Consider the following 18,829-nt stretch of genomic DNA (forward strand, 5'->3'; position numbering starts at 1 on the left):
AGAGATAATCCCAATAATCCAACGTAAACTCTGCAAAGACAGGGACTGCTTGTTCCCTGCTGCGTCCGCAGTCCTGGCACTCGGTTCATACTTGTGGAATGAAGAATGTTCTACAAACTCTTTCCTGAGCACAGTGGCTCTGTAAGTTACCAGGAAGTTGGGCACTACGTTTACCAAACAGATCCAAGGACACGGTTAGTTGGTGCTTCCATTGTACTTCACGGAAAGACCCGACTCCTTCTGACTTGTAAATCGGTCGATGCAGTGTGTTGTGGGTTGCCCGTGTGCGCCAGGTGTCCACTATTAACATATGGCCATACAGCCACCTGATGTCATGGTCACAGTCTCACAGTCCCCACTGCTCCTAGAAGCCTGTCGAAGGCAGTGTTGGAACGCTGCTGGCTAGATGTATAAAATAAACGAAATTGAATTCTTTGGGTGTGAGGTAAAGCATTTTCTTTATTCTGCTTTTAACAAAGGAATTCTCGAATCTGGGAAATGAGATTGGACCGCCTGGAACATTCTTGGATTAAGAGAAGCAGTCCTGATGAATGTTCGCCGTGCATTCCAGTCCCGCTAATCCTGATGAGTCTGTCCTGGATTAGCGCATGGCGGGCCTTTCCTGGGACTTCAGTTTAGCACGAAGGGCTTTTAAACCATGACAGGAGAATGTGCCTGCAGCGAGGATCCCTTGGGCAGCCTGCTCAATTCATGGCCCTCCTGCCTCCCCGTGTCCAGCCTGCATTCAGCTTGGCTGTGTTCATTTCGCTGGACAACACTTCCAGCCGTGGTTCTCAAACTGTGTGGTCTCAGCACCCCTCCTGCTCTCTCTTGAAGACTCCCGAGGACTCCAAGGGGCTTTTGCTTGTGTGCGTTGTATCTATCAGTATTTGCTATTCAAAAATGATGATTTAGGACGATCGTATATCGGTCCTTCCACAAGTGACAACGAAAAACTATTTCATGTTAACTATAAAGGTTGTTTTTATGAAAAATCAACAGTTTTTCAAAACAAAAAAAGATCCAGTGAGAAAGAGTGGCATCTATGTTACTTATAGATTTAATGTTTAGCTTCATCAAAGAAACTTAGTCTTTTTTCTTTTTTTCCCATGCTGGGGATGGAACCCAGAGCTTCCTCATGGATGCCAGGCAAGGGATCTACCACTGAACGACATCCCCAGCCTTATCTGGATTCTGTATCTGCCTCTGCATTCAGTCAGTTTTGATGTGTTGTTTTAGGTTGGTATGTAAAGAAAATATGGCCTCCAAGGTACATTCTTAGAAAAGGGTGAATGCTTTCGTAGCTTTCTTTCCCCTTTTTTGTTAGTGCTAGGGATTGACCCCTGGGTTTCTTGCAGGCTAAGGAGGCACTCTGCCACTGAGCAGCACCCCGACCCATGGTATCTCTTTTAGGTCACTGTGATTACATCAAAACTCTACAGCCAGGAGTTGGTTCCCCTGTGGAGTCTGAAACCCTCAATGAGCTTTTTACACCCTAAGACCCATGGATGTTTTACACTTTGAATCAGTCTTTTTACCCGTGCATTTTCCTGCTTTACTTAACTACATTGATCTTATAAATCTGTGCATTTCACATGTATTTTTTTAAAATATCACCTTCGTTAATATCATCCTGAGTTCATTGGAAAATTCAAATTTCAAAAGCTGTTGAAAGCTCAGTGATGGCTATAAATTTTGCAGAATTCTGATTTTTTTCTTCAAGCTCGTCTTTCATCCTTGTCAGTTCTAGATTCCGTCCCTGTAGCTCCAGAATTACCTCCCCAGACGACAAACCTTGATCACGACTCTTGGTTCTCCCTCTTTTCTGTGAGAATAAAGTGGCTTTCCTGTCTTAGCAGGAGAATTTGATGACTTTACTCCCAGAGCCCAGTGCTCTGACAGTTTCTACCCTTTTTTTAACCTTTTACAATTTTTTAAAAGTGGGTTAAATAACACAAATTTATTACGTTACAATCTGAAGTCTGAGATGGGCACAGATCTAAGAGTTGGCAGGGCTGTGTCTCTTTCTAGGGACTCTGGGGGAGAATCTCTGTCCCTGCCCCTCTGTTCCCACAGGCTGCTTGCTTTCCTTGGCTTGTGGTCCCTTTATATATTCGTGAATTTTGTTGTCCAGGCTGACTTTCAACTTGGGATGCTCCTACCTCAGGCTCCTGAGTAGCTGGGATTCCAGGCGTGTGCCACCGTGCCTGGATTTCCCCTTACGTATTCAAAGCTAGTGATGCTGATGGTCACTTCGTTCCCTCTGCAACCTGAATAGGCCGGGTGACCTGGCCTATCAAAGGACATGGACATTTTGGGGGTCATCATCACATTGGTCACACTCAAGCTTCTTCATCTTTGCACTCGTTTCCCACTCTCTGGAACATTCCTGCCTCCTTCCTTCCGTGTTTGTGAACTTGCTCTCCACATGTCACCTCACTGCAGCAGCCGTTCCTGGGCCTGCAGCTGCTTTTTGCTGGCACATTGTGAATCCCCACCTTGGTGCCCAGCTTGCAGTAGGCTGTTTGGACGTTTGGACTGTCTCCCTGCTGAGCTGTGAACCTGACCTCCCTGACCTTCGTTTCCCTCAGTCCTCTTGTGGCACATGAGGGTCCAGCAATAGCACCAATTTGACATTTAGGAACATGTGATTATGGGCTGTGTTTGGATGCGATTGAATTAATGCTGAGTTTGTTGGTGGGATAAGGTCCTTACGATTGTGCAGGACAGTGTCATTCTTAGAAGTTATTGACTGAAATACCTAGAGGTCAGGGGTCAGATGCCCGGAACAGCTACAGCTCACTGGACCACATGGTTCATGGGGGCAGGTATGTATTTACCTACAGAAAGATAAAGCAAAAATGGCAAAAGGTTAAATTTTAATAAGTGAAGGGTTTCGTTTAACTTTTCTGTAAGCTCAGGCATTTCCAAAATAGAAAGTGGGAAGGGATGAAATGTCACTGTCAAGGTGCAGAAGGTTTTGGTGGGAACAGAACAGGATTCTCCTGGTTGGAGATCACTGGCTGCTCAAGCTGCTGATGGGCGCTGCCTGCATTCTTGGCGTAATGAGAATCCTCTCTGGGTGCGAGTGGCACTCGGGCAGCTTAATTAAGCCTCACAGGCACTTCCAGGCCCCGGTCTGGGACTGCAGGCCACCCTCTAGTCGCCAAGTCCTGTTTTTCTTTAGATTGCTGGTGTTTAAGGGTGGGCTTGGACTTGGCACGGACATGCCGGCTGGCCCATCCAGGACTCCATCACCAAAGGCCAATTATGTGAGTTGGAGTCAGACTGAAGAAACCAGCCGTGGCTTTCTGCCCCAGCCCCTGCCCATGACCTTGACCTCTGTGCCCTGTCTTTGTGGAAATAGCCTGTGTGACACTTATGTGGTCCTCTCTGAAATGGGAGCCTCTGTTTGTCCAGGTGAATGGTGGAATCTCCAGCTGGGTCATCTAGTCTGATTTCCCATTAGCCCCCTGGCTTTCCCATTATTCCCTGTGCCTGGTCGATGCCTGCGAGGGGACCTTCTTGCCTCCCCTGTGTACCCCTGTCATCAGTCGGCCTTGCAGCTGGCGGTCCGCCTGCTGCAGGGCTGAGCCGACTCTCTCCTCCCTCCGCCAGCCCGTTGGAGGTTCTGGGGCCCAAACACAGCATCTGACAGCTCTTCCTTGCTTTGCAGGAGTCTGAAGCCCCCGCCAGAGCCCTCCAGAGACGTCTTGGCTGCCAGGTCCCAGTAATTCTCGGGAGAAGGTGACAAGTCCTCACATTCTGTCCCAGGTACAGTGTGCCCATCAGCCCCCCACCAGGTGATCTCTCTGTGCTAGAATTTGTTACTCACTTTTGACCCAAGTTAACTGACAACTGGAGACCTAAGTCATTTTTTTTTTTAAAATCTTTTTCTTTTATTTTTTCTGTGCTGTAGATGGAACCCGGGGCCTTCCACTTGTCAGGCAAGCGCTCCACCACTGAGCCACACCCCTATTTCTGTCTTCTTTTTAAAATTCTTCAGGCTTCTTGAGTCCTTTGGTCCCCACTGACACAGCAGGAAACAGGTTGCCCTCCTCATCAGTGTGTCTTACAGCCCTGCCTTTCCCTCACACAGAACTCTTGATGCCCCGAAGCTGACAAGTTCTTCTAGCAAGAGTGGTCACCAGGGCACGCTCTGGGAGTAGGAGGAGCTTCAGGCTGTCCCCTCCTCAGTCCTGGCCAGGTGCCTGGCAAGTGCTGTGTCATGCTGCTCTGAGCCTTTGATTTCTCTGCACAGCACAGTGGCATCTGCTCTGGGTGCTCCTTCTTGACTTCTGGAGACTTTGCACATCTCAAGGTCAAGGGCCAGCTCCAATTTCCTTCCTTTTGAAGTACTATTCTTGCTGTTCCTCAGGCTTTCACTGAAGAATTCTACACTGGCTGGTTCCTGGGTTTCAGGGCTACAAGAAGCTGCTGTAGCTCAGTTTGTTTGAGCCTGGGAGTTCCGAGTGGGGAATGTGGCAGTGTTATGGCTTAGATATGAGGTGTCCCCCAAAAGCTCACATATGAGACAATGCAAGAAAGTTTCAAGGTGAAATCACCGGGTGATGAGAGCCTTACCCTAATCAATGCATTAATCCCACTGGATGGATGAGCTGGTGGTAACTGTAGATAGGTAGGGTGTGCTGGAGGAAGAAAGTCCCTGGGGGCATGCCTTTGGAGTATGTATTCTGTCCCTTGTGAGGAGAGCCCTCTTTGCTTTCTAATTGTCGTCTTTGCCACACCCTTCTATCAGGCACAGAGCAATGAAGGTGGCAGTCTGTGGACTGAGACCTCTGAAACCATGTGCCCCAAATAAACTTTCCTCCTCTTAAAATTGTTCTTGTCGAATCTTTCAGTCACGGTGGTGATGCCGATGAGATCTGGGGAGGTCAAGGCTGGCCAGGGAGGCTGCTCATCCCCCATCTCTCTTTAAATCACAGTCGCTTCAGTTTTATCTGAGTCTTGTATTGGGGTGCAAGATAGGATGTAGAAAAAAGGGTTCCACCACAGACATATTTTTAAAAGTTATTGCTCTGGTTATTTCCTATTAAACTTAAAAATTGAATATGAAGACTATCATTATTGTCATCATCTCGAAGGTTTTTCAGTCAGGACAAAGCATGGGGTAGAGTGTTGGTGTGCACAGGAGCATGTCTATAAGGAGTGTCATCCCACCCTTCTTCCTCTCCCACACATTCATTCAGTCGTTTGTGGCCATTCATGTCCTTAATTCCGTCCATTGCTATGTTAAAAATGTTTACATAATCAGGATCAGCAGCCCCAGCTGAGTCTGTAATCAGAAGGACTTTGTGGGGGATGTAGCCAGTGGCCTTTGCCACATGTGAGTAACTTGGAGGGGGCTGCCTTGAAGTGAGAATTAAGGGGGAAGGAGGAGGGGCCTCCCATAAGCTCCAGTTCCGGGGAGGATTAGGCTATAAGTAGGCACCTTGTTTATGAGGCTGCTGCAGCCTTGTAAATGTCAGAGACAAAGGTGCAGAATTGCCAGGTGCACTTTCCCAGAGACAGTAGGTAAAATTAGATCCTGGCCAATGGGGAAGTGGGAGGATGTTCTGCCTAGACTGAGCCATTGTGTACTGGACCCTGTGAGCCTCCAGGGTCCTTTTCTTTCTTTCTTTCTTAATTGAGGTGCTTATTTGGTAAAAGTGCTTAAATTAGAGTGGTTCATTCTGCTGCTTGCCCTGGCTGCACCAGTCAGATGTGTTTCTGCTGTCCTAATGGAGTGTTGGAGAACATCCTCCATGTTACCTGACACCAGGGCTGGACGTTGACTTCTGAGGGCAAAGCCCAACTGGATGTCGGATTCTGTCTTCTCTGGCTGGGAGGGCACAGAGCTTCACCTGTGCTTCCTGCTACTTCCCCAGCACCTAGGAGGGGAGAGCACACAGTAGGTGCAAAATAATTATCTATTGTGTTACCATCTAGGGGTTACCATCTAGGGGCGCTGGGTTTGTTGTCTCATTCTGCAAAAAAAAAAAAAGATGGACGGGACACAGAGGTAGCAAGCAAGCAGCAGGTTTATTGTAAAAGTGACAGAGACAGACTTCTCTGGAGAGAAGGGGCCCCGAGCTGAGAATCCTTGGGGGCATTTTGGTCTTTTCTTTTTATATTCTCTAGAATTTCCTCCTTTCCTTATCTTTTCCCCTGTCCACTATCGATCCATGCCCCCTCTGTACGTCTGTTTTAGTTTTTCTATTGGGTCCCCAGCTTAGGAGCTCAGTACGGAAGTGTCTGTCTGATTGGGTCCTCTGCTTGTGGCCATGAGCAGTTTCATCAGGCAGGAAGTGGACCTCATCAGAGACCCTCTCCATGCTCCTCTGTCCTGGCCCTGCACCAGCCTCCTCACGCGCCATCTTGCACTGGCTGCCTAAGCCTTTCTATCTCTCACCAGATGGATGCTTATAAATATAGTTGCTTTCTTCTTTCTAGTCTGTGAGCTCTGCAAGGACAGGGACAAGGTGTGGTTGCATCTTTTGTACCTCCTGTGAGTCCTCAAGTGGTGGCCCAGGATAGAGACCTTCACGATTTATTTTTAATGAAACAACAGCCATTTGATATACACCATTTTCCTAGAAGGAGAAAATTATATTCAGATCACTGAACCTTAACCAAAGAAAGGTAGTTTTAGGTGAAGTAAGGATTTGCCCTGAAGCAGAGACCCTTAAAGAAAGTTGGAGCTCTGGGGTTTAGTTTGGAGAGGGTTAAGGAGAGAAGAATTGCACACTTGCTTATGATCACACATGATCATTTGAAACGTACAATGGTCCTCCATTGCAGCAGCTTCAAACCACACGCATCTATTTTCTCACAGTTTCTGTGGATCAGAAATCAGCATGGCTTGGCCTGTGCTTGGGGTCCAAGAGGCTGCGGTCAAGGTGTTGACTGTTGATTATCATCCTGAGGTTCTCATCTGCTTCCACACTCCCTCAGGTGGTTGGCCAGATCCATTTCCTCATGGTGTAGGTCTGAGCCTAACCTGGCTAACCTGGAGGCTGCCCTAAGCTCGTTGTCACCTGGGCTTTCCCAGCGTGGCTGCTTGCTTCATTGAGCCAGTAAGGAGGCTGTTGGAAAGCTGGAGCCTGGTGTAATGTGATTAACCACAGTCCTGACAGCCCATTACCGTTGCCATGTTCTCTAGGTCTGAAGCCAGCCGCAGGCCCCACCCATACCGGGAAATTAGGAGGTGAGGTCCCAGGGCCATGTTGAGGGCTATCCATTGCTGATCACCCTTCCTGGCTCCTTGAAATATAGATTGAAAAGCGGTTCCCATCCGCTGTCTATTTTTGTAAAAAGTTATTTCATTCTTTTCTCTTTTTTCCTACAATAATCCTGATTTTTAAGACTTTTCACAGCTCTGTAGGCCCACTTCTCCTCCAGCCAACATAGCGGTCCTTGGGCCATCACTGACCTGCTGGCTGGTGACCGGCTCCAGAGTGCGTGGTAGGTTAAGTTGTTCTTTGTTAGCTGCCTCAGGGTCTAACTGATTTTATTACATTGTGTAGGAAAATGTGGTCCTGGGTGTCCAAGGACTTGCTCATCAGTGAACTTGTAGCAGGCAGGATATCTTCCCAGCAGGTTTTTCTGCAGCAAAGAAAAGTAAATGAAAAAATTATGTCCATCTACACCTTAAAATTAAATATGGGGACCATCAAAGGTATTACTTAAGGCATAAGTTGGAAAGTCTGTTTTCAGCTTTTTAAGAATTCCTTTTAAAGGGTGTAGCTCAGTAAAAGAGCTTGGGGTTGGCATGCTCGAGGCCCTGGGTTCGATCCCGAGCACCGTAATGGGAAAGGCAAAAAAGCCTCAAAAAAAAAAAAAAAATAGTGCAGTCATTCGGGCATGCTGTTCTTGCTCTCTAAAGTGTAAGAGAGTCAAGTTATCCACTGTCCGCAACATTGAGTATGGAGAGTCTCCAGGTTCAAGTTTGAGTAGCATTTTGCAGTGACATCTGTGGCTATGGTGCTACCCCAGAGCCTTCCAAGGAAGCAATGCAGGTGGCACAGCCTGTGACCTATGATTAAAATATGGACCGTGTCACAGGATGAGAGCCCCTTTGCATGTAACGCTGTCTAGTGTTTGGTGGAAGAAGGAGATCTCATTAGTAGGAGGTGGCGGGGCCCATTTCTTCAGCATTTGGAATGCCGTGTTCATTTCTGTTCCACCTGGTCCTTTGGTGTTTCCTGTTTTTTGATCATTCAGTCAGATACTCTGACCTTTGGAGACCTTTGTGTCATTGGGCATTTACTTCCTGACATCTGGAAGGAATGTCGGACAAGTCAGATCCCCTTCTTTCTACGAGAAGCTGTTTTGTTACTGCCTACTCGGACGCCTGCTCTAAGTTTGTTACACAAAGAGGAAACCTCATGACTGGGAAAATACGGCAGGTGGTGGTTGAGGACTAAAGATAGGCCAGGCGGTGAACTGGGCCAGGAGGCTGTGGCATTTCTTTCAGATTATAAATGCTTTCCTTCTGCAGCAAATGTCTGAGATTTTGCCAACAGTGAGGTACGGTTGTGAATAGACCAGAAAGACCTACCATAAAACATGGCATTTCCTGCTTAAGGATTATTTGTGCATGACATATACCTCGTAGATAATTTCCATGGTAACCAGGGGCGTGTGTGTTATATGTGTCTCTCAGGGCTGTATGGGGGGGGGAGCCTGGGACAAATGGCAGGTAAATATAAAAGGTCATGGCATTTGCTTGTGCAAAGGTGCTTTATTACTTGGATTAAAATATCACGCTCAGAGGCAAATGTATTGATCTGTTACCAGAAAAGGAAGTCGAACACCAAGCAACTGGAAGTCCTACGGTTCAGTTTTTCTCTCCAGTGTCTTTCATGACAGTACCAGATAAATCCTGCCACAGTATTATTTTGCTTTGATGCCCTTATTTTATTTTTAATTTTAAGGTGTAGATGGACATAACTTTTTCATTTACTTATATGTGCTGCTGAGGATCGAACCCAGTGCCTCACACATGCTAGGCAAGCGCTCTACCGCTGAGCCACAACCCTAGCCCCTGATGCCCTTCTTTGATTAAAATTTTTGCCTCTAGGGCTGGGGCTGCAGCTCAGTGCTGGAGTGCTTGCCTACCATGTGTGAGGCACTGGGTTCGATCCCAGTACCATATGAAATAAAAAAAAAAAAAAAAAAAAAAAAAAAAACCAAACAGATAAATAAAATAAAGGTATATATTTACGAAGAAAGGACAAACCTTAAAATAAATTTTTACCTCTAAGTAGAGGTATAAGTCCCTCAGATGGCTGGGCAAGATTCCCCTTTGGGGCCATTCTGTCCCTTCCTCCTGCTCCTCACTGGCCACTGGGCACTGGCCAGTGCTGCAGTCCCACCTGACTGCTCTCTGGTGGGCCACAAGTGGATCCACCGAGGGTGCTGTGTCCCCCCAGTTAGGTTAGGAGGAGAACCCCAGAGTTCGTTCATGTCGCTCACGTGTACGGCACAAGGAGGTGGCTTAACAGCCTTTCCCTCTCCGCAGTCACCCGCTTTGGAATAACCTATAAACCATTCTGGTTTTCCGTAAGTGTGTCCTTTGGAACTCCTGTTGCCTCCACCAGTACAGACTAGTGTGAGACTGGTTGACTTTGAAGACTGTTTCCTCATCTATTCAGACTGAAGCTCAGAGACGATGGCTAGAAACACAGCTAGGAAGGGGTCAGGTTAGGCCTGATGATCCAATCAATTAAAAATGATTGAATATTAACAATTCTATATGGCTCAATCTGATCCTGTACACAAGACTAGTTAACTCAAGTTAATATGCAGTGGTGGCTTACAGCATCTGGGGCTATTTTGGCTTTGGGGACATGGTGGGGTGCTTGGTGTAGGTGGTAGAATCCCCTCAGGGCTTTCTGGGTCAGTTCACAATGAATTTCTTTTTGCATTGAATTTTGGAATTTTGAAGCCTATACAAATATACAGAGGAGCGTAATAAAACTCCATGCTACTTATTATCAGCACTTCTTCGAGGGGCGGCGGCGGCTGCTTTGTTTTTTTCTGGTGCACTCTGGGCAAGTGCTCTGCCACCGAGCTACGTACACCCCCAGCAAGTCAGAATCTTGAGGTGGCTTTGACTTCTCTTTGTACCCTCCTGCTTTCCTTTTTTCCAGTTTTTACTTTCATTAAAGGAATTTTCTTTCCTTAATTCAGAATCATCAGTGTACATTGATGATAGAAAAAAATTTGTCAAAGTGCAGAAATAAAAACCACCTGCAGTCTTCTCCCCAGTGACAACTGTTTGGATGCCCACTCCCCACAGAGAGTTCTTTGTCGACCTTTATTATTTTAAGGGATGCTAGTGTGCTGTCTTGACACTTCCCCCGTTTTTGTCAGAGACACAGTGTGGCCCACATCATATTGAATCTGTCTGCCTTATCCAGCCCTTTCTTCGACAGACCTTTTCCAAGCCTCTGCTGTCTTTATGCCTTCTAGGACTTTCTGCCACATCCCTGGGTGGGTCCTACAGCCCAAATTATCCACTTTTCCTCACTCTGGAATAAACCTCAGACTGCTTCAAAGCCAGTGGGTCTTGTCCAGCAGGAGGGGAGTGGATGGGTTATACTGACTCAGCCCACTGTGTGTGACTAGTAAGCAACATCATTTTACTGGGATGTTGGGCAGTTAAGAAGTTGTCACCTGACCCAAGTCAGTCTTGTATCTGTAGAATTTCAGATAGAGTAACAAAAAAGGAAGACTTGTCAGGCAGCAGGGGGAGGCTTGGTCAAAGTGGAGGCAAAGCTGGGTGCAGCAGTGTACCCTGTAGTCCCAGCTGCTCAGGAGGCTGAGGCAGGAGGATCACGAGTAGCGGCCAGCTTGGGCAACTAGCCAGGCTTATAAGAAAATGAGCGGGGTGGGGGATGAGCTCAGTGGTAGAGCACATGCTTAGCATGCTCGGGGCCTGAGTTTGATCCCAGAACTATCCACACCATCCCCCAAACAAAAAAAGTTGAGTCAGTTTGGCACCTGTCATAGGTGATGGCTTCTAGAACTAGGTGATCTGTCTCTGTTCCTCCCACTACTGGTGACTTAAGTGATGAGGGCATCTGTCTGCCACCTAAGCTCCACCCTCCTCGTCTCACGAGAGGACTAACTTAGCTGCTTCACTGATCTCATGCACTGTAAGGGAAGTTGAGTATGTATCCAGCATGGCTTTAAATTAAGAGCTCAAAGTTGATGTGAAGCCTGTTTCACGGATGCCCCAGTCCTCAGGCCCAGGGCCTTACTGAGTCTAGTTAATCAACATAGTACTCGGGAGGCCTGCGTGCCTTCCTGTGCCCTTGACAGTGTGTGGATGGGTGTTTATTTACATGCCACCAAAGTGAGTGCGATTGGCAGTCACTTGGCAGTGGAGCTCTGTGTTCCTGGGAGAAGCCGTTACTGTCATGCATTTCTGCACAGCGCCAGGCGCTCCCACGCGATGGTGGAAAACGCCGTCCTGGGACTAAAGTGCTCTTCACTCACATCCCGTTGGCTCAGGGAGGAATCGGCTCTCCGTTTTATCCAGTGTTTGTGAAAGCACACCTGGGAGTTCTCCCACCAGCTTCTCGTTTTTTTATGTCATTCTCTGATTTGGGTAAACAGCATTGGGAAGGATCAAGTGCGGAGAAGGAGGTGGAATTCACAGTGACTGTGGCCAAGCCCGGAGGAATGAAGGCCCCAGGGAGGTGAGCCCTGAGCCCGCTGGGTGGCTTGCCCTCTGCTTCCCCGGCGCAGAGACAATTGACCTGCAAATTGTAATGGAGATTTAAAAGAAAAGAGTTATTATGAGGAACTAGTGTGGTGATAATAATGCTTCTCAGCATTTGAACGAGAGCAAATTTTGCCTTTCAGAGTGTTTCCTAAAGCGCTCTCATGGTCCTTATAAGCAACCTGTAGTACCATCCCCATTTTACAGATGGGAAACTGAGGCCCTGAGTACTGTGACTTGTTTTAGACAATGAATTTGGGCCTTACAGAAACTCAGGACAGGGGGAGTGGCAGGGACTGGAGCTGGTCCCCACAGAGGAGCAGGAAAGAGGGTCATGTGTGGGTGCCGAGGGTAGAAGTCACCTGTGAACTTTACCCAGTGGTCCCACTCCTCAGCACATACCCTAAAATCAGCATACTATAGTGATGCTTGGGAACTAGGTCAAGGCCTTGTAGGTGACTTGTGTTGCCTGTGTTTGAGTTTATGCTAAGTAGCATCTTTGCTCGTCTATATTCATTTGTAGGAGCAGAAACTTGCATCTTGGCCAATTAAACCATTATGTATTTACTATCTGCCGCCTACGAGGGGCTGTGGGACGGAAGAGTGACTAGAATGTGGCCTTCCCTGGAAACCACTGCATTGCGTCAGCGGGTGTGAGGGGCTCAGCCCCTGTGAGGCAGGTGCAGTCCACTCCATCTGGACACAGTGCCATCTGTCCCCACGTCTTCTCCACACTACCTCTCCCCACCCAGCCATGGTATCCCTTGGGCCCTGTTGATCCAAAGCAGCTCAGGGCTCTGAAGGGAGGAAGATGATCTTGGCTGCACCTGTCCCTGGCTGTCTGCCCTGCGGTGGGTACCTGGGGGAGTGACACTGACGCTCTCATCTGTGGTGGGGCCTGGCATCGCTGTTTTATAAAACCTTCCCAGCTGGTTGTGATACACGCCCAGGGCTGAGAATTACTGAGTTGTGCTCAAGCCTGGATCCTTGTCTCTAGAACACATGGCACTGCTTATTTGGTGACGTGGCAGGAAGATTAAATAAAACACATTGCATGAAACATCTCTCATGGCTGATGCCCCAAGATGGTCGTTGTTCTTCATCATTACTGTTGTTTTCTGATTTTAAAAGTATCATTGAAGACAGCATGACAAGTGCAGCAAGGGGGAAAAGACAAAAAGGAAACTACCTGTAATCTGAAGACTCATCTCAGTCACTGCCTGGATGTCTTCCGCCCACAGACGCCCCATATGCACCACTGGGTCCTGTGCCTGTTGACCTGGTGTGTGGCGGTGACATTACAGCTATTGAGAATGGCTGGCAGACAAATTACTGTTTCAGCCACAGATTCACTTTAAGGCTCAGCTCTGTTCTCTCCTGGGTCCAGGGTCTGTCAGTTCTTTTCCTGGGGGTTATCTGCAGGTGTGTGCAGGGTCCTCTTGTCCCTCACGTCCCTCATGGTAATCTTGGATCCAGGAAGGATTCCCTGCTCTGGTCCCTGTCTTGGGACCTCTGATCGGTTGTTCCTGGATTGATTCCCGCTGTTCTTGGACCATGGCTGTGCCGTTCAGACGTCACGTTCTCCCTGTGCCCACCCATGCCAGGCACCAGAGGTCACACTACCTACAATCTGTGGGGTTTAGGAGAATACACCTAAAGTGTATTGGAGTTCTGGACTCACACTTCTGCTCTGGACGCCACTGCCCTGGCTGCTCATTCCTGGAGCCATTGTGTCTGTTCGTTTTTAATGGCTACGTTATTGCACATTTTACTGTATGTTATACACAATTTTTACTATTATCCAACAAAAGGATTTCCCTTCTTTTTTCCACTTGATGACATGCAGAGTGATTTTAAATTTTACTCAGCCTGTGTGAGTATCATCCTCATGATGTTCCCAATTACACTGTCCTTAACCTATAAGGTAATATCTTCTGTACACTGTGCATGAATAGGGTCTTTGTGAATGGAGTTTCCCTGTGGTATATATTAAACTCGCTCAGTCTTTCTGTTAGCCACCCCCAGCAGTAGGTAGTGGCTCCCAAGACTTGACTTTGTTTTGTTTTCTCTGAACCTTCTCTGTCAAGAACTAACGACTTGTGAACACTTAAATTATCCCTGTTGGCTCAATTCTTACATAACCTTTGATAATCTTAGGGGCTGACCATGCTCCTTTCTTCCCTTAGTCTCTTTCTGCCCATGAAGTGACTTTGACTGCTGCTTCCTGGGACCTTATTCGCTTCTGTCATTTTCTCTCCTTTCTTACCATCAGTCTTTGCCCTGGTGTCTACCAGGCCCAGATGCACCCTGATATATATATATATTTTTAAATTGAAGTTCTGGCACCTGGGCCTCCTGACATCTGGAGGGAAGTGGTTCCTGCTTTGAGATCACTTCCTTCCACACCACCTCTTCCCTGTGGTCGATTCTCCTTCTCCTCCCCCACAACGACCAGCATCCTAGAGCTCTTTTTTTGGACCCTTCATATCACCTCTGGTTCAGGTCCCCCAATCCTAAGCACTGTGGCCCTGCTTTTAAAAGCTGCATGCACCTCCAGGGCCCTTCACGCGCCCCTGGGCAGTGCCTACATGACAAGTCTGTGGTTTCCCAGCTGCTCTTGCTTTAGGGGAGGGGAGGTAACTACACCCGACTCGGGGTCTCCAGGAATGCCAGCACCCAGCAAAGACGCAGTACAAATGTAGATGGCATTCTCCCTGCCATTGGAATGATAGGATGTACTCTAGATATTTCCTACCAGATGTCTGGTGGGAACTAGTGGTTTGGAACCTGAGCCATTTGGAGGACCTGGTAAAGATTCCTAGTGAAGATTTCAGGGTTAAGGTTTTCTTCCAAGGATGACATTTAGGAATAAGATCTCGCAGCCTGCTTCTGACCCCTTTCCTCCCTCTTTCCCTCAAGCCATTAAGCTGGAGTTTTGAGGGATAGAATCAATGATTAAATTTGAGACTGAAAAAAAAAAAAATCACCCCAAGGATACAGCCCACCTTACCAGAAATCTTTAAAACAGAGCCCAGGAAGATCTTTCTCTCTGAAATCCTGACTCATTGGGTCATTTCACTCCTATTTTTTACATAGTGATGACTGTAATGAAATTTGGAGTTAGACTTTCTTTGGGAACGGGACAGATTTTCTTTTCAAAGAGAATACCACCTAAGGTTAGCGTTCTTTAATAATAGGTGACTAGGCAGTTAAGATGCAGCTGACACGCTTGGTGTGGCAGAATTCTTGTCAAAACTTCAAATAGAAGTACAAGTCAACGGTTGTACAAATTATCCCTCCCCATAAGAAAGGGCAGCGTTGTTTCTAGATCATGTTTTCAAAGCATGCCTGCAGCTTTCCATGCCGGAAGTCTGTCTCCACCTGACACTGCCGGGATTGGCATGGTTAGATTCGTTTTGTGCAGTGAAGTGTAGATTTTTTGCCTCACTGTTGGTTGAACAACTTCGGCGTACTGGCAGGAGCGGAAGAGTAACGTGTGCAAACTGCTGATGGAAAATGCCAGTCGGAGAACAGTTTTCTGCAACACCTCCAAAGAGACACAAAGGATGCTTCTTCAAATAAACCCCAGGCTTAGTTATCTTACTTTCTCCTGACTGGAGAAGTAGAAATGAACACCTAACTTGCGACATGGATGTTTCCCCCTTATCAGCTCTGCCCCTCTACCCTGCAAGGGGATGGTGCTTCTGTTCCTGCACCTTCAAAGGAGTTGAGCTCACCCTCACCCCGGATAGCAAGAGGTACTTAAGAAGTCATCAAGGGAGAGGTGATGGAAAGTGAGTCCACTGTCAGAGTCCCTGCTGTGCCTTCTCCCACTGATACACAGAGCATTTCCCAAGTGCCCAGGGCAGGACAGAAGACAATGAGCCACCATTTGCTTATTCAAGAGAAGTGAACTGCATCCATGTGGTCAAGGTTGTCTCACCAAAGAACTCCCTTTCACCTTGTGTCGAAAAACCAATATCTGTATCCAAATTTATAGTAGTTATTAACCTGCCTCCTTCATTTTGAAGGTGGAGGTGAAGTTTGCCCAATGGTAAGTAAATTGGTTCTTTGAGCAGCCCTTTCCCTGGCACGGGCCATCTGCAGGGGACGATATGGGTACACGTGTGCTTCTGTGCTTTCATCCATGCGTGTCCAAGTGGGTCATCTATTCCTAACACAAGGTCCCAGGATTACATTCTGTTCTAAGGAGGCTTGGAATTCTGTTCCTGGGGCATGAACCCCTCAACAAGAATCCCACTTCAGGCCCCTTAGAGCTTTTGGTCCTGCCTAGGACTTTAGCACACTTTCTGGGAAGGAGTGGGAACTGTGGGCCGGCCTCCCAAAGGACCCGGGACAGAAAGGCAGAGCCTGTCGAGTGGTGTTGTCTGTGCTTACATCTGGCTTTTAGACTCTGCCCATTATTAAGAGGAAATGAAATCTGGGACAGGAGGGAGCTGGCGGGTACTGTGTCTGTCAGTCCATCCAGCAGTCACCTCTACCAGCCAAATTCACAACTGTGCAAGTACATGGAGCTTACCCACACCCACTTCCCATCACGCTCCTTTCTATTTACAGTACTCTTCTTGCCATAAAGAGTGATGTTGCGAAGTGCTCTACAACTTGTTTCTTTGTTGTTGTTGTCTGCAGCGCTGGGCCTTGAACCCGGGGCCTGCACATGTTAGGCATGCGCTCTCCCACTGAGCTGCACCCCCAGCCCTGCAACAGTTTTTGCGCTCTCAGCACAGCCACTGAGTGGCATGGCAGTGCTGTCCCTTCCTGCCAAAGAACTTCACCACCCCAGAACTGTTCACTAATCAATTTGTTGTGATTTATAATTGGATTTGAGTTAACCAGGTTAAATCTTCTACAAGTGAAAAGAAAAAAAGCAGTTCCAGGAGAAATTAGCTCCTGGGCTTGCTTTAAGAGAGCTAGAACCTTCCAGAGCCTTCTGCAGGCCCCAGCAGCAGCAGGGCCTCGGTACCTCCTGCTGTTCCCTCCTGCCTCCAGCAGCCTAGAAAACCCACTTCTTTCAAGCATCACGGGCAACTTTCTGGAACACCTCAGAATCTTCTCTGTGGGCTTCCGGAGGGGTGGCATTGCCCTGCTGAAGGCATCTGGATCCATGAGCCTCTCTGCTTGTTCTCCTGGGCGCCCACTCAGACTCCGATTCTGTGATTTTCCCACTCAGCTGCTGCTCCACAAACAATGCTCTTTCCTTTTCCTCCCATTTCCCTCCACCTGTCTCCACCTTGCCACACCAGGATATCATTTCCCTCCCACCTGCGGTCCCACCGGAACCCCAAATGAGCCAGGGCCACTGGTGCCTTCAGAACTGTGACCTTATTTGGCCCTTGGCTCATCTGTAGTGAGGGGATCCCCCGGTCTAGCTTCATACTTCACAGATCTTCAGATTTTTTTCCCCTCTCTTCTGGTTCCATTAGGTGAAGCACAGGAAGAACCACTCCCAGTTCTTCCGTCACCTGGAGTTGGCCAGGGACATGAACAATGCTAAGGGACCTGAGCCTGAGGTCTGGGAGGGAGGGTACACGGCGTGGGCAGGCGGTGAAGTGTCTTAGGTGGCTAGATAGGGGCTTTTCCAGATGTGTGGTCTCCGTTTAAAGGGTTTCGCTTACCGATGGCTTAACTGCAGCTGAGTTAGGTCAGTAAAATATCAACTGATAAAGATGGAAAAAAAAATCAGTGGTTTATTTCGTGGTACCTCAATGGCCTCGTGTCATGATGTGCACGAGTTACAGCTACTGACCCATGTTGTCACCTAAACTGAAGTCCACACTTTACTCAATTCCTGTAGTTTCCCCCTGTGGTTCCTTTCCCATTCCAGGATCCCAGATTGCCTCTCTAGGGTCTGGCAGAGTGGCTCTGACAGATTTGTTTTTGATGACCTTGACAGTTTTGTGGAGTACTGGCCAGCTACCTTGTAGAATGCCTGATAGTCATTTGTCTGGTGATTTTCCCAAGGTTCCAGTGGACTATGGGTTTGGGGAGGCAGACCCCAGAGGTACAGTGTCCTCCTCATCACATCCCATGCTCAGCCTGGCTTCACAGGGTTGATGTTGGCCTTGCTGGCCTGGCTAAGGCCATATTTGTCAGGGTTCTCCAAGCACAGGAGCTGTCCCCCCTTCCATACTGTGCTCTGTGTGAGGAGGTCACTATTTAGAGTGCATCCTTCAGGAGTCAGGAGTGAAACTCCACATCCCCAAGGGTGGCCGCTGCCCCAGGACCAAGGTGTCACTGTAGCACCTGCCTGCCTGGGCCAGGAGGGCCTGTCCGTCACAGGAAAGTAGTCTAAAGCTGCTGTGAGTTCACAGGTCCACCATGTGTTCCTGAGGCCCCCGTGGAGCGTGTTCCATGTGGCAGCAGATGACATGAGCTGGCGTGCCAGTGAACACGTGCCTTCTCACGAGTAGCCAGGTGCATGTCACTCAGCACAGTGTGCCATTGCATGGCCCAGAGGGAAGCGCTTCCTGGAGTAGGATGGCTATGAAAAACCCTCACTTGAAACAACTTAGTGCTTTTCTGCTCTGGACCCAGTTCTCCACTAACTTAAAAGTGGAAACAACTTGTCCTTGACCTCAACGGGTCCTGGAAAGATCTGGAAACATAGTGCTATTCAAGACCTCTGGGTTTCAATAATTAAATCAGATAGTTTGGTGTGTCTTCCGTGACAGTACAGTATTCAGAAATGACATCTTGTTTTCCCTTTATATGATTACTGCAGGTAGGAACAATGTCATTAATTTGTGTTTCCAATACCGCATAATTTCTGCCCATGGAAAGTTCTCAGTTGAGAACTGAAATAAACATGGAAGCTCAGGGACTTTAAAGCAAAGGCAGCTGGGTACAGCAACTTCCTGCTCGGGGGCCCTGAGACCTAAGGAGTCTTGGTTCTGACAACCAGTGGTGGAATGCTATGAGTTGGAACATTTTAGCAGGAAATAATCATAAAGGACCTTGTGGTCCTGCCATTAAGAGGAGGTCCAGGGGCTGGGGTTGTGGCTCAAGGGTAGAGCAGTCGCCCAGCACGCTTGTGAGGCACTGGGTTCCATCCTCAGCACCACCTAAAGATAAAGGTAC

The 18,829-nt window shown here is 47.9% G+C and overlaps 1 protein-coding gene across 4 annotated transcripts in view; it reads left to right on the forward strand.

Moving 5' to 3' along the window:
- Slc7a1 (solute carrier family 7 member 1) overlaps window positions 1-18,829 on the forward strand; it is a 74,855-nt gene that overhangs the window by 30,570 nt on the left and 25,456 nt on the right. For 3 of the 4 annotated variants that reach the window (XM_005317066.5, XM_040281632.2, XM_040281631.2), the window contains exon 2: window positions 3,677-3,774. The exons of the other annotated variant lie outside the window; for it this stretch is intronic. The gene's annotated coding sequence lies outside the window, so the exon portion shown is untranslated. The remainder of the gene's footprint in view (window positions 1-3,676; window positions 3,775-18,829) is intronic. 4 annotated transcript variants of the gene reach the window in all.

The sequence above is a fragment of the Ictidomys tridecemlineatus genome, chromosome 6 (genome assembly GCF_052094955.1).
Source record: "Ictidomys tridecemlineatus isolate mIctTri1 chromosome 6, mIctTri1.hap1, whole genome shotgun sequence".
Taxonomy (NCBI): Eukaryota; Metazoa; Chordata; class Mammalia; order Rodentia; family Sciuridae; genus Ictidomys; species Ictidomys tridecemlineatus.